This window comes from Leuciscus leuciscus (genome assembly GCF_965113295.1).
Source record: "Leuciscus leuciscus genome assembly, chromosome: 17".
Lineage (NCBI taxonomy): Eukaryota > Metazoa > Chordata > Actinopteri > Cypriniformes > Leuciscidae > Leuciscus > Leuciscus leuciscus.
The window spans coordinates 34,654,294-34,660,005 of record NC_138741.1 but is presented as its reverse complement, the minus strand read 5'-3'; the positions used below and the strand labels follow the sequence as shown (position 1 = coordinate 34,660,005).

Below are 5,712 nucleotides of genomic sequence, written 5' to 3'. Positions count from 1 at the left end.
CGGCCTTGCTTCTTGGGAGAGATTCCCTGAGAACTGCTATAAGACTCTCCTGGCCGTTATTAAAGCATTTAGAGGACATTTGCTGATGTCTGTCTGTTAATTTCTGCTGTGCAGCAGGTCAGTTTAGGGAAGCAAGTAAGTTAGGGTAAGAGACTCGGCCAGTTGTCGACTGAAGACGCAAGAGCTGGAGTATAAAAGTTATTAAGTGTCGATTTGTAGACGCTCTGTGTTGATGAGTAGACGCAACAGTTTTATTCTAAATAGTTGGGTTTAGGGGGAAAAATCCACTACAGTCCCATGATAGTTCAACATTGCCATCGTCAGATTACAATGATGCTACTGATGCTAGCACAGTTGACCGGGCTATACCGCACTGACACAGAGGTTGACGGTGAGTTTATTTAGTTTTTGCACTTGCCAATACCAACCACTTGTTTCAGAAGTTATGGCGTAACTTTAGGCATAGATAGTATACTTTGCCTTGCCAATATGACAGCCAGTTAGGATACTTCACATTAACCAAAAGCAGCTAAATAAACCTGTTGCTTGTTTTCATGTTATATTCTCTTCGTTATACTCACTCACTCACTCACACTGCATTGTGTATATAGCAACATGCATTGTGATATATTTTTTTCTGCATTAAAATGACACGAGTAACACAGAGAAATTGTGTATTTCAATAAAAAGTGGGAGATTCAAGCAGCGTTTCCTGAGATGTCACAAACACCATTGCTGATGCAGGACTGTCTACTACAACATTTTATTTTCGAAATGGAGAAAAAGAATGTTTGTTCAGATGTGTCAACTTTACATTTGTTACTAATTAAACAGGAAATAAAACAGTATTTCAAACTAAAAAGTATTCCCATCCCATCCATTTTAAATCAGACAAAACTGGTTCAGTATGTGGTGGTTCCTATACTAGCACATAAGAATAAGTGAAAATGAACTCATCAAGGGAGATAACACACCTTAACTATTTAACATAGTGAATACTAAATGCAGAGTATTTGCAGGTGTTGGCCATTCATATAGTAGTGAAGTAGCTACACAATGCATTTCTAATGTCGTGTTGCTGCTGTGCGTGTCCCTGCTCATCATGTACAGATCCTTCTTCCTCTGCAACGGTTTCTCCCTCCAGAAATTCCTCCTTCTGTATCTCACAGAAATGATGCAGCACACAGCAAGCAGACACAATGCGGCTTACAAAAATTATGTGGGTCTCATTTTCTTTAAGAAGGCAACGCCAGCGTCCTTTGAGGCACCCAAAGGCACGCTCAATGGTCATACGGGCTTGGCTCAATCTGTGGTAGAAGTTGAGCTGCTGTGGTGTTACTGCTCCTCCCTCTGGGTAAGCTTTCATGAGCCAAGTTAGTAGAAGGTAAGCCGAATCACCCAAAAGAAAAACAGGCACGTCGACCCCCTCAAACGTTTCAGTCCAATGAGGTAAAAGAGTGCCTGCACTGCCACGCTCATACAATGATGAGAGGGAGAAAACACGGACATCGTGTATCTTACCTGGTCGTCCAACATTAATGTCCCAAAATCTCATTCTATGGTCCACCACACCTTGCAGAATGATGGAATAGTCTCCCTTCCGATTGTAATAACAAGATGAGTTGTCAGGTGGAGCTCTGATCTTGATATGGCTTCCATCTATCGCACCTGCCACCTGAGGGAATCTCCATTTGTCATGAAAACCCTGTATTATCTGCCTGAACTCTGCTGCAGAGGCTTATGTACAGAGGCTTCATTACCACATTTATGGCAGTCACAACCTCTTGGGTGATAGTGCAACATGTTGATAACCCAACACCAAACAGTTGTGAGATGGATCTGTACTCCAGGTTTGTGGATAACCTCCAAATACAAATTGCAACACGAGCCTCTATACGCTGATTTCACGCAGCCACCATTTTGAAATCGAAAGTGAGGCTCCGGTGGGAAGAACCCCGGAAGTAAAGATAAACAACAATGCCTTGGACTACCAACCTGAAGCTGCTGCTGCGATTTACACTATTGGATGGTAATATTCAATAGAGCTCGGGCGTAGATGTTATGGAATGGTGCATTGTGGGTAACGGCAGCCATTTTAGAGGCACCGCAAAAGCCTGTTGATAAGATATTAGCGTAGCCGGCTGGTATCCAGAAAGAGTTATGGACCGTGACACAAAAAAGTTGGCTATACTAAATACGGACAAACTTCATAATGAAGCCAAACAACGCTACTTTAAAAAAAAGTTGATTATAGGCGGAATCGATCCCTATGAACAAAGCCTGGAGTAATATGAAAACTTACCAAGCCTCAGTTTCCCTGATATTTTCTCCTATCCAGGGCCGGATTAACAATTTCATGTGCCCTCGGCAACAAGTTCAACAACATTCACACACACACACACACTAATTGTTTATTAATAAACAAGTGTTTTTTTTAGTTTTTTTGCCAGTCGGTTGCAAAGATGAGGTTGACGACTGGCGATCTTCGCTGTAACGTTAGTGAACGCGCCAGAGAGAAATGCACATTGCATACGGATTAACGTACATAAGCAGAGAGCTGTCTGTTTTCTTTCGTTTTGAATTGTTTGTTTAAAAGTAGACATTTCTATATAGATATATTTATTAAAATACAAATTAATGCAAAACGAAATTCACTTTAAAGAAAGGCTTTGTGCTTTCTGTTTGAAGTCTCTGCTCCGATCAATTTAAAAACTTGTCACTGGAGGCTCACTTGCATTTCACAAATGAATGAGTGCAAGATCTGCAGATCTACAAAGTAAACGCTGAGAAAACAATCGTTCGCACCGTTAACCAAGCATCAGTGGTGACACACACACTTGTCAGATTCTGTGAGCTACGAAGCTTGTCTATGCGGGTTTGTTACACTTCAGGAGTAATTTATCACACGTGCAATAATCCACTGTTTTCCCCCGGTAGTATATTGACGACCAGCGGCGACCCAAGCCATCCAACGAAAATAGGGAAAACTAATATGATTTATGAGGCGTTTGCCCTGTCGATCATGAGACCGATTACAGCAGTTCACAATACAGCAATACTGAACCATTTTCCAAAAAATAACCTAAATTAATGACCAAATGATCAACGTTACCTACTGCCTACTATACAGTACATCTACTTCCGTACCGTGATTCCCACAATGCATTGCGGCGTGACGCAACGATCCCGAACTCTATATAGGATATGTATATAGTTCATTCCTGCTTCTTTTTTTACATTCTGAATTATATATAAAAAAAATATTTTATTTATAAATGAATTTCACTGTATATAGTCTAAAGTATGAAAGAAATGTATGTACATTTTCAGAATTGACACAACATCATTAAACACAACAATACGCCATCGCATTCACGACTCTCCTGTGATTAAAGGCGACACTTCCGGTTTTCTTCCCACCGGAGCCTCGCTTTCGATTTCAAAATAACGGCTGCGTGAAATCAGCGTATAGGCACAGCCTGTCTGAATTGAGTGGTCTGTCATGTCAGCCAGGGCCGGAGAGTGTCAGTAGTTTGAAACTGCCTCTTCCCATTCTGAAGTTTTTCAGCCAATCATCGTCTGTCCAGGTGGCGTAGATGTGGGGCCACCAACTTTCATTATGTGGGTGTGTCCAAATGGCCCTGTGTTTAACAGAAAGATCTAGTCATTATGATAACTTTCAGAAAAATAACTCTTAATTTAAATTATTATCATATGTAAACTGCTTTCATTAATATTGTTAGATGAATTAGAGCTATGTTATATTTGCTATTAGGATTTTACACCTTTAATAAGGTTTCTCACTTAACAAAATTACTTTATGCTATAACATATGCCTGTAATCTGGACAGATATTTTAAACTATATAAAAATTGAGTGCACCTCAAGGAAAGCTGCCTTTTTCTCATCTGTTTTATCTTCAACTGTTCCATTAATGCCAACTCTCCCAGTGAGGTGATCGTCCACCACCTGGACCTGGACCACCGTGAACAATAGAAACTGCAATCATCCGCCCAGCAAGGAAGTATTCATCTTCTCTGGCAGCTGTAGTAAACTGTTATTGTCCAGTTAGTATAAAACAAGACAATTATGAACAGGGCAGATAAAAGGTAGATGTAAGTAAATCATTTACTTGTGTTGTTAAAGGTGAGAAATCTCCTATTTTCTGGACCATCAAAGATTCTCCGTGCCCATAAACAGTCCATTAGGAGGGTTAGTAACTCACGTTTGGGAACACCTGTCTCCACTGCATCTTCAGTTGTGCCTTCGTCATCTGTGAATTTAACAAGCATGTTGTGTAATGGGTCGTATGATGCTTGAATCCACGAATTGCTCCATCCCAAACATTGGCTCTATTCATGTTGAATCTGCTGCAAGACGTTTTTATGATCTTCAATGAGAGATCTGACACAATATCTGCAGCAGTTAATACATCTGTGCTGTAATAAATAAAGAGGTTTTGATTAAGTTAATGATGAAATTAAAAAAAATAGTCAATACATTTAGGAACATGATATTGAGACGGAGTAATTAATAAATGAATTAAGAACATTTCTTCTTGAACATGTTGTCTGCTCTCATCTGACTCTTTCCAGTCACTTTAGATTATTATTGGTGCATAGAGACGTGTGTAACTGCTGTAAAAAGACAAAGATTAACAGGAATTTACATCTATGGACATACAAAAGTAATTAGGCTACTTGTAAAGCAATCATGTGTGTGTTCTTGGATATTTGTTCAGTTTTCTCCTGCTTCCTAGATTTGTCAGAAATATAACAATTATTAAAATAACATTAGAACTGACCATTATAAAGACAGAATAAATTTTTTCATTTGTTGTAACAAAGTAACTTAGCAAGGTATGAACATTATGAACTTACTTGGTCCAAAAAAGGCAGAGAGAGATCAGGGGGTCTGAAAAACAACAACTATGTATTAATTTGAGCAACTCCACTCCTAACCTCCAAATAATGTCTTGTTAACTAATACCTGTTTGATGTGCTTCCTTTCTTTGGTGTGCTTGCTTCATCTGGAACATCCCATATCTGTATTAAAAAAAACACAAGTCACGTGTTAAAATGAGTTACATTTAAACGTAATATTTATGTAAGCTTTACTCTCATAATGTGGACTGTGAGACTTTACGTGCACTTCATTGTCTTCGCTAGAAGAATCCCTGGTACAGTCTTCAAACAACAATGAAAGTAATGAAAATTCACTTTGATTTAAACCCATTCATGTAAATAGTCTTTTATACATACAGTACCAGTCAAAAGTTTGGAAACATTACTATTTTTAATGTTTTTGAAAGAAGTCTCTTATGCTCATCAAGCCTGCAGTTAAAACAAAACAAAACAAAACACAGTAATATTATGAAATATTATTACAATTTAAAATAATGGTTCTCTTTTTTTATATATTTTAAAATGTAATTTATTTTTGTGATGCAAAGCTGAATTTTCATCAGCAAGTACTCCAGTCTTTGGTGTCTTATGATCCTTCAGAAATCTTTCTAATATGATGATTTGATACTCAGTTATTATCAATGATGGAAACAGTTGTGCTGTTTAATATATTTTTTTGGAATACTTTTTTCATGATTCATTGACGAGTAAAACGTTCACAGCATTTATTCATTAAAACAGCATTTATTCAAAATAAAAACATTTCTAACAATATAAATCGTTACCATCACCTTTTATCAATTTAACG

The 5,712-nt window shown here is 38.0% G+C and overlaps 1 long non-coding RNA gene across 1 annotated transcript; it reads right to left on the bottom strand.

Moving 5' to 3' along the window:
* Window positions 1-703: 703 nt before the first annotated feature.
* On the bottom strand, window positions 704-4,173 carry LOC309479547. The gene is made up of 2 exons (XR_014199292.1): window positions 3,883-4,173; window positions 704-3,641 (listed from the first exon to the last, which is right to left on the bottom strand). It is a non-coding gene; the product is annotated as an uncharacterized lncRNA (long non-coding RNA).
* Between the last annotated feature and the right edge of the window lie 1,539 nt (window positions 4,174-5,712).